We start from the raw sequence: 7,741 nt of genomic DNA on the forward strand, positions 1-7,741 counted from the left end.
TAATAAACTGCAACAAGTTTAAAATACCACATACAGAAATACATAATATTTTCCACAACATTTTGAGTTTTTTTGATTTATCCTTAATCATAGACTACTTTTTGGTATATATTGTCATTTGTAGTAACAGAGAAGGTCTGTGTAAGGTATTCTCATATTAAGAACATAATGTTATTGAACTGTTTGTAATATTTACATTACGATAAGAAGAAAAAAATGGTTTTCATAATAATCCTCCAGCAATCTAGGTGCACTGTATAGTTTCGCTAACTTTATATGGTTTTCTATTTTAATAAAGTCTTGTAACAATGATTAATATGTTGATTATTTTGTACATGTGAACTAATTAATACCATCAGAAATCCACTCTAAAAATAAAGCGATCTTGCACTCATGAAACCTTTTAAATGAGTATGTCTTCTGTGAGATTTGCTGAAACATCTTCAACTGACTATATAAAAAGGTAAGATAGATGATGTGGTAAAACTTACAGTGCCTTGCGAAAGTATTCGGCCTTGAACTTTGCGACCTTTTGCCACATTTCAGGCTTCAAACTTAAAGATATAAAACTGTAATTTTTTGTGAAGAATCAACAACAAGTGGGACACAATCATGAAGTGGAACAAAATTTATTTGATATTTCAAACTTTTTTTAACAAATAAAAAACTGAAAAATTGGGTATGTCTCTATCAGTTTTGCACAGCGAGAGACTGAAATTTTTGCCCATTCCTACTTGCAAAACAGCTCGAGCTCAGTGAGGTTGGATGGAGAGTGTTTGTGAACAGCAGTTTTCAGTTCTTTCCACAGATTCTTGATTGGATTCAGGTCTGGACTTTGACTTGGCCATTCTAACACCTGGATATGTTTATTTGTGAACCATTCCATTGTAGATTTTGCTTTGTTTTGGATCACTGTTCCAGTCTCAGGTCTTTTGCAGATTCCATCAGGTTTTCTTCCAGAATGGTCCTGTATTTGGCTCCATCCATCCTTCCATCAATTTTAACCATCTTCCCTGTCCCTGCTGAAGAAAAGCAGGCCCAAACCGTGATGTTTGACAGTGGGGATGGTGTGTGCAGGGTGATGAGCTGTGTTGCTTTTACGCCAAACATAACGTTTTGCATTGTTGCCAAAAAGTTAGATTTTGGTTTCATCTGACCAGAGCACATTCTTCCACATGTTTGGTGTGTCTCCCAGGGAGCTTGTGGCAAATTTTAAACAACACTTTTTATGGATATCTTTAAGAAATGGCTTTCTTCTTACCACTCTTCCATAAAGGCCAGATTTGTGCAGTATACGACTGATTGTTGTCCTATGGACAGAGTCTCCCACCTCAGCTGTAGATCTCTGCAGTTCATCCAGAGTGATCATGGGCCTCTTGGCTGCATCTCTGCTCAGTCTTCTCCTTGTATGAGCTGAAAGTTTAGAGGGACGGCCAGGTCTTTGTAGATTTGCAGTGGTCTGATACTGTAAGATTCTGGTACCTTCGGTACCCTTCCAGCCCAATTCTTCCGCATATAGCTACCTGTCCCTTTAAATCTTGTGACGTCATCACTAGGCGCCGCTCTGAGCGGCTATTTCAATCGCCGGTTTTCACTCACAAGGTGTTCGTACAAACCGCTTGTTACACAGCCTTGTCTGACGCTGCCGAAGCCTCCAGCTATTTCCTGTATCTCGCTACGGATCCTGTATCTCGCTACCGATCCTTCTCCTCATTACCGGACCCCTCATCTCTCTAAAACCAACTAGTGATAAGCAGGGCCGCTGATAGGCCAGTACAACCAGCCCTGTTGTACCGGGCCCGGCGTCCACGGCTCAGCAGGGGGGGCCCGGGCAGCTTTGCAGACGATCAGTGCAAACAGTGCAAAAAAAAAAAAAAAAGAAGGTCTTTCTAAATTACACCCCGCTCAGCTGCTCCTTCTAGCTTATGGGGGTGTTTTATTACTATCTACTGAGCCTCTCTTTGTTTATGCATGTAATGTTGGTGGGAGTGGAGGAACTTTTTTTTCATTTTCGGCGCATGCCCAGTGTATTCAGCTCCTGCTCTGCATAGATCGGCTGCTTAAAGTCCGGCTGCCTGCTGCTGTCTGTTTCCTTCACTGGCAGAGTGATATCCCTCCGCTCATCTCTTCACTCAGAAGTCGGCTTGAGAGAGATCAGGACAGTGATAGGCTGTGAGGTGGGCGGCAGCAACAGTCATGTGACCGTGTCCAGGAGGAGAGGGAAGCTAGAATTCATAGTGGCTGCTTCAGCACAGGGGTGCCTGGGGGTGGGTAATATATGTATATCTTTATATACAGCAGTGATTGTAATGTACTATGTCACTATCTATAACACACAGGCAGGTGCAGGTGCTCTATTATGGCTGGCTCGGTCACAGTGTTTTACATGACATGGCTGTTGGGTGCTGATTTTGTTAACTTATTGGTCATAAGTTAACAAGGTCAGCCACCAACAGCCATGTCATGTAAAACACTGTGACAGAGCCAGCCATAATAGAGCACCTGCACCTGCCTGTGTGTTATCATAATCCTGATGATTTTAAGATGCCTGTGTTGCTGTAATTAAGGCTTCTTAGGGCGGAATCTGCTTGTTCAGTGGGGGATCTGTCCACTGATCCCCCTGCTGAGCTGAGTCTGTTTACATCTGACTTCCCTCTGTTTCCATCTAATCCACTAAACCATGGGTGGGGAACCTCCGGCCCATGCGGCCCGCACGATTGTTCTGTCCGCCCCCCCCCCCCCCCGTGCCACTGTGTCAGAAGGAGCCGGTGGCTCCGTTCTGACACTGTGAATCGCCAAAAAGGGTGAGCCCGCCCATTTGTGTGACAATAGCGAATGAAAATTCGCTACTGTCTCACGGATCCTCCAATTGGCCGAGGAGGAGGTGGGACGCGGGAGGACTCGAAGAGACGTGGGGACTGAAGAGGAAGCTGCCGCTAAAACAGGTAAGTGAAGTGCACTGGGGCTTGGTACGCTGTTCACACTGCATTGTGGGCACTCCGCATTGAAAGGGGGCACGCTGTGGGCACTCCGCATTGAAAGGGGGCACGCAGTGGGCACTCCGCATTGAAAGGGGGCACGCTGTGGGCACTCCGCATTGAAAGGGGGCACGCTCTGGGCACTCCAGATTGAAAGGGGGCACGCTCTGGGCACTCCGCATTGAAAGGGGGCACACTGGGCACTCCACTTTGAAAGGGGGCACACTGTGGGCACTCCACATTGAAAGGGGGCAGGCTCTGGGCACTCCACATTGAAAGGGGGCAGGCTCTGGGCACTCCACATTGAAAGGGGGCACACTGTGGTCACTCCGCATTGAAAGGGGGCACGCTCTGGGCACTCCGCATTGAAAGGGGGCATGCTCTGGGCACTCCGCATTGAAAGGGGGCACGCTGTGGGCACTCCACATTGAAAGGGGGCACGCTGTGAGCACTCCGCATTGAAAGGGGGCACACTGGGCACTCCACATTGAAAGGGGGCACACTGTGGGCACTCCACATTGAAAGGGGGCAGGCTCTGGGCACTCCACATTGAAAGGGGGCAGGCTCTGGGCACTCCACATTGAAAGGGGGCAGGTTCTGGGCACTCCACATTGAAAGGGGGCACGCTGTGGTCACTCTGCATTGAAAGGGGGCACGCTCTGGGCACTCCGCATTGAAAGGGGGCATGCTCTGGGCACTCCGCATTGAAAGGGGGCACGCTGTGGGCACTCCACATTGAAAGGGGGCACGCTGTGAGCACTCCGCATTGAAAGGGGGCATGCTCTGGGCACTCCACATTGAAAGGGGGCACGCTGTGGGCACTCCACATTGAAAGAGGGCAGGCTCTGGGCACTCCACATTGAAAGGGGGCAGGCTCTGGGCACTCCACATTGAAAGGGGGCAGGCTCTGGGCACTCCACATTGAAAGGGGGCACGCTGTGGTCACTCCGCACTGAAAGGGGGCACGCTGTGGTCACTCCGCACTGAAAGGGGGCACGCTGTGGTCACTCCGCACTGAAAGGGGGCATGCTGTGGTCACTCCGCACTGAAAGGGGGCACGCTGTGATCACTCACTCCACATTGAAAGGGGGCACGCTGTGGTCACTCTGCATTGAAATGGGGCATGCTGTGGTCACTCCGCACTGAAAGGGGGCACGCTGTGGTCACTCTGCACTGAAAGGGGGCACGCTGTGGTCACTCTGCACTGAAAGGGGGCACGCTGTGGTCACTCTGCACTGAAAGGGGGCACGCTGTGGTCACTCCGCACTGAAAGGGGGCACGCTGTGGTCAGTCTGCATTGAAAGGGGGCACACTATACCTTGATTTCCGAAGGCCCCTTTCACACTTTTGTGACCTCAAAGTCACGCAATTTTTTTACAGCGTTTTTTGCCGCAAAGCAATGCCTATTACATTTATGCATACATTTTGTACGGCCTCCGAATGATGTTACAAAAATCCAAATGGCCCTTGGTAGAAAAAAGGTTCCCCACCCCTGCACTAAACAGAGGGGAACAGATCCCTTTCTGTTTTGCTTAGCAGATCGGATTGGAGGTAGGCAGGTGTAAAAAGTCAGTTTAGATCCATCGCTCTTTTGTAGTGAATGGGGGGTCAGATCAGGTCTGCCTGGAAAATGGCTGATTGTACTCAAGTGATAGATCGACTCGGGTACAACCAGCCTGTCTGATTTTTACATCAGGGCGGGGTCTGGGGAGGGGCCAGGGGCGGGGGTTGAGGGTTGGGCTAAAGGGGGCCCCGTCAGGTAGGCTGTAGGGGGCCCCATGATTTCTATCAGCGGCCCTGGTGATAAGTACCCCGCAGGGGATTCCTTCCTATCAACTTGCACTATCTACTCTTGTATACTAAAGACTGTTGCTATCTATGCATTACTATTTCTATCATCTGCACTGTTACATAGATTGCTAGCTCTTGAGTCTACTAGCATCTATATCCTTGCACTGAGTTAGCAATTCCTGTACACTTCATCTGCTGTCCCCTACCACCTGTTAATTGTACATGATTGCTAACCTATCTGCATACTATCTATCACCATCTGCTAACACTCCTGAACATTACTATTGAGTGCCTATCATTGCTATCACTACTCACGCCTGTCCTTTCAGCACATCACCTCTATACTATCGTATGCAACCTATCACTCCAGGAACATCTTAACTGAGTGCCTGTATATTTGCATGCTGAGGCAGGCTGGGCCACAATGATGAGTCTGGAGAGTTGGATATGGTGATTCAACACATCTCTGCACGACTACTGAGTGGAAATTCTGCAGCTGCATATCCATTTCACTAAACAAACGCCGGAGCGTTACAGATACTCCTTCCATTTCAATATTATCGCTTGCACAGTGCTCCTTGGGATGTTTAAAGCTTGGGAAATCTTTTTGTATCCAAATCCGGCTTTAAACTTCTCCACAACAGTATCTCGAACCTGCCTGGTGTGTTCCTTGTTCTTCATGATGCTCTCTGCACTTTAAACGGACCTCTGAGACTATCACAGTGCAGGTGCATTTATACGGAGACTTGATTACACACAGGTGGATTCTATTTATCATCATTAGTCATTTAGGTCAACATTGGATCATTCAGAGATCCTCACTGAACTTTTGGAGAGAGTTTGCTGCACTGAAAGTAAAGGGGCTGAATAATTTTGCACAAATTTATTTATCCAATAAATTTTGTTCCACTTCATGATTGTGTCCCACTTGTTGTTGATTCTTTACAAAAAATTACGGTTTTATATCTTTATGTTTGAAGCCTGAAATGTGGCAAAAGGTTTCAAAGTTCAAGGGGGCCAAATACTTTCGCAAGGCACTGTAAACCTGCAATGATACCATCATGGCCAACCCTAAACCTACAAAGATGCTACCTTGGCTTGGAAAAACCTAAACCTACTATGATACCACCCTGGCCTAGAAAAGCCTAAATCTACAATGATACTACCCTAGATTGAGAAAACCCAAACGTACAATGATACTATCTTGGCCTGGGAAAACCTAAACCTACAGTGATATCACCCTGGCATGGAAAAACTTAAAACCAACAATGATACTATCTTGGCCTGGGGAAACAACCCTAAATTGATACCACTCTGGCCTGGGAAAACCTAAACCCACAAAGATGCCACCCTGATTTGGAAAAATCGAAACCCACAAAGATGACACCCTGGCCTGGAAAAACAAAAACCTACAATATTAAAACCCTGGCCTGGAAAAACATAAATTTACAATAGCACTACTCTGGTCTGGGAAAAACTAAACCTACAAAGATGCCACCTTGGCCTGGAAAAACAAAAACCTACAATGTTAAAACCCTGGCCTGAAAAAAACCTAATCGTAAAATAATACTACCCTGGCCTGGAAAAAACATAATTTTACATCGTACAATACTACTCTGGTCTAGGAACATCTAAACCTACAAAGACACTACCCTGGCCTGGGGAAACCTAAGCCTACAATGATACTACTCTTATCTGGTACCACTTTTACATAAGCCCAATGTCACAAAGCTAAAAAATGGACTACTGTGTAGTTATCTACAAGCACAGGCTGACAAGTATTTTTTTTTTTAATCTATGTGAATTGGAGCCAGTCTCTCAGCTGAATAACTTTAAATGCATGCATACAGATAACTAGGGTTTCTAAACTAGAGAGTTTTTACACTAATGTCCACTTCAAAACTCTGCTCTCCAATGCTTACGGCACGCTCTTGTTGTCAAGAGGCAGTGGCCCACCCTGGCATCCTATAGTGACTACAAGCTTAGCCATTTTTTCTGACCTCTCCACTGGCCAGCTATTACATTAACTGATGGACTCACTCACTGTGGGTAGGTACATGTATGTGAACAACTCCATTGTGGAGCCCAGGCTGCACCTTGAATGCAGTACAGTGACAGTCAGCAAGTTGCCTTATGAGCCAGCCATATGTCAGTGCACTGAGGGCAGCCAAAAAAAAAAAAAGAAAAAGGATGCAGCAGACTTCTGTGTGTCTGTTCTTTCTGTGACTGTAAAAGAGAGGTTCAGTATCTAAAAGTGATACTAAACACACTGTTTAATTTACATTGCCCCTTTCAGGGAAACATAAGCAGGAGGAGCTTCTAGTTCTCTGCTGCTGGTCACATGTTAAAAAAAAATTGAAAAGTCGTTGGAATACACAGTAAAAATAATACAATCAATAAACTGTTTGAAATTTGTCATATATATATTTGAACTCAAATCTTTATTATTTTTTGGCAATAACGTGGGTGGATTTCTTCCAGTCACAGGTTTTGTTACGCCCCTCCAGCCTGGGTCTTAGAATAAGAGGGAGGTGAAGCCACCATCAATCTACATGTAATATTCTGTCCCCATTGGGTTTAGCTGGTTAGTGGGCATGGAGGAGGAAGGAAAGGAGTGTGCTGTCAATTACATGTGTGTATACACCCACATGTGTGACTCTATAGTCACATGGGCTGCTCAGATGTGATAGGGAAGAAATGCTCAGTATAGAAACTCACTGAAAATTGGGCATGTGCAGAGTTGCCACCACAGCTGCAAAATCCCTAGCTGAATTGGAGACATGGACAGAAGGTGGAGATAGAGAGCAGCAGGATCAACCAGTTTTTTGCAGAATACAGAAAACAAATCTCATAGTGAGTATAAAAAGCACATAATACACCATTTATTGATAGTTTTTTTATGATGGGGGTTTAGTGACACTTTAAGTTGGCCATACACTATGTGAATTTAATCAGGAACCACTGAAAATCAG

General features: G+C 45.9%; 1 long non-coding RNA gene across 1 annotated transcript; it reads right to left on the bottom strand.

Moving 5' to 3' along the window:
- Window positions 1-260: 260 nt before the first annotated feature.
- On the bottom strand, window positions 261-6,133 carry LOC309565359. The gene is made up of 3 exons (XR_014225806.1): window positions 6,033-6,133; window positions 5,808-5,994; window positions 261-486 (listed from the first exon to the last, which is right to left on the bottom strand). It is a non-coding gene; the product is annotated as an uncharacterized lncRNA (long non-coding RNA).
- Window positions 6,134-7,741: the final 1,608 nt, after the last annotated feature.

The sequence above is a fragment of the Pelophylax lessonae genome (genome assembly GCF_965119305.1).
Source record: "Pelophylax lessonae genome assembly, chromosome: 1".
NCBI lineage: Eukaryota > Metazoa > Chordata > Amphibia > Anura > Ranidae > Pelophylax > Pelophylax lessonae.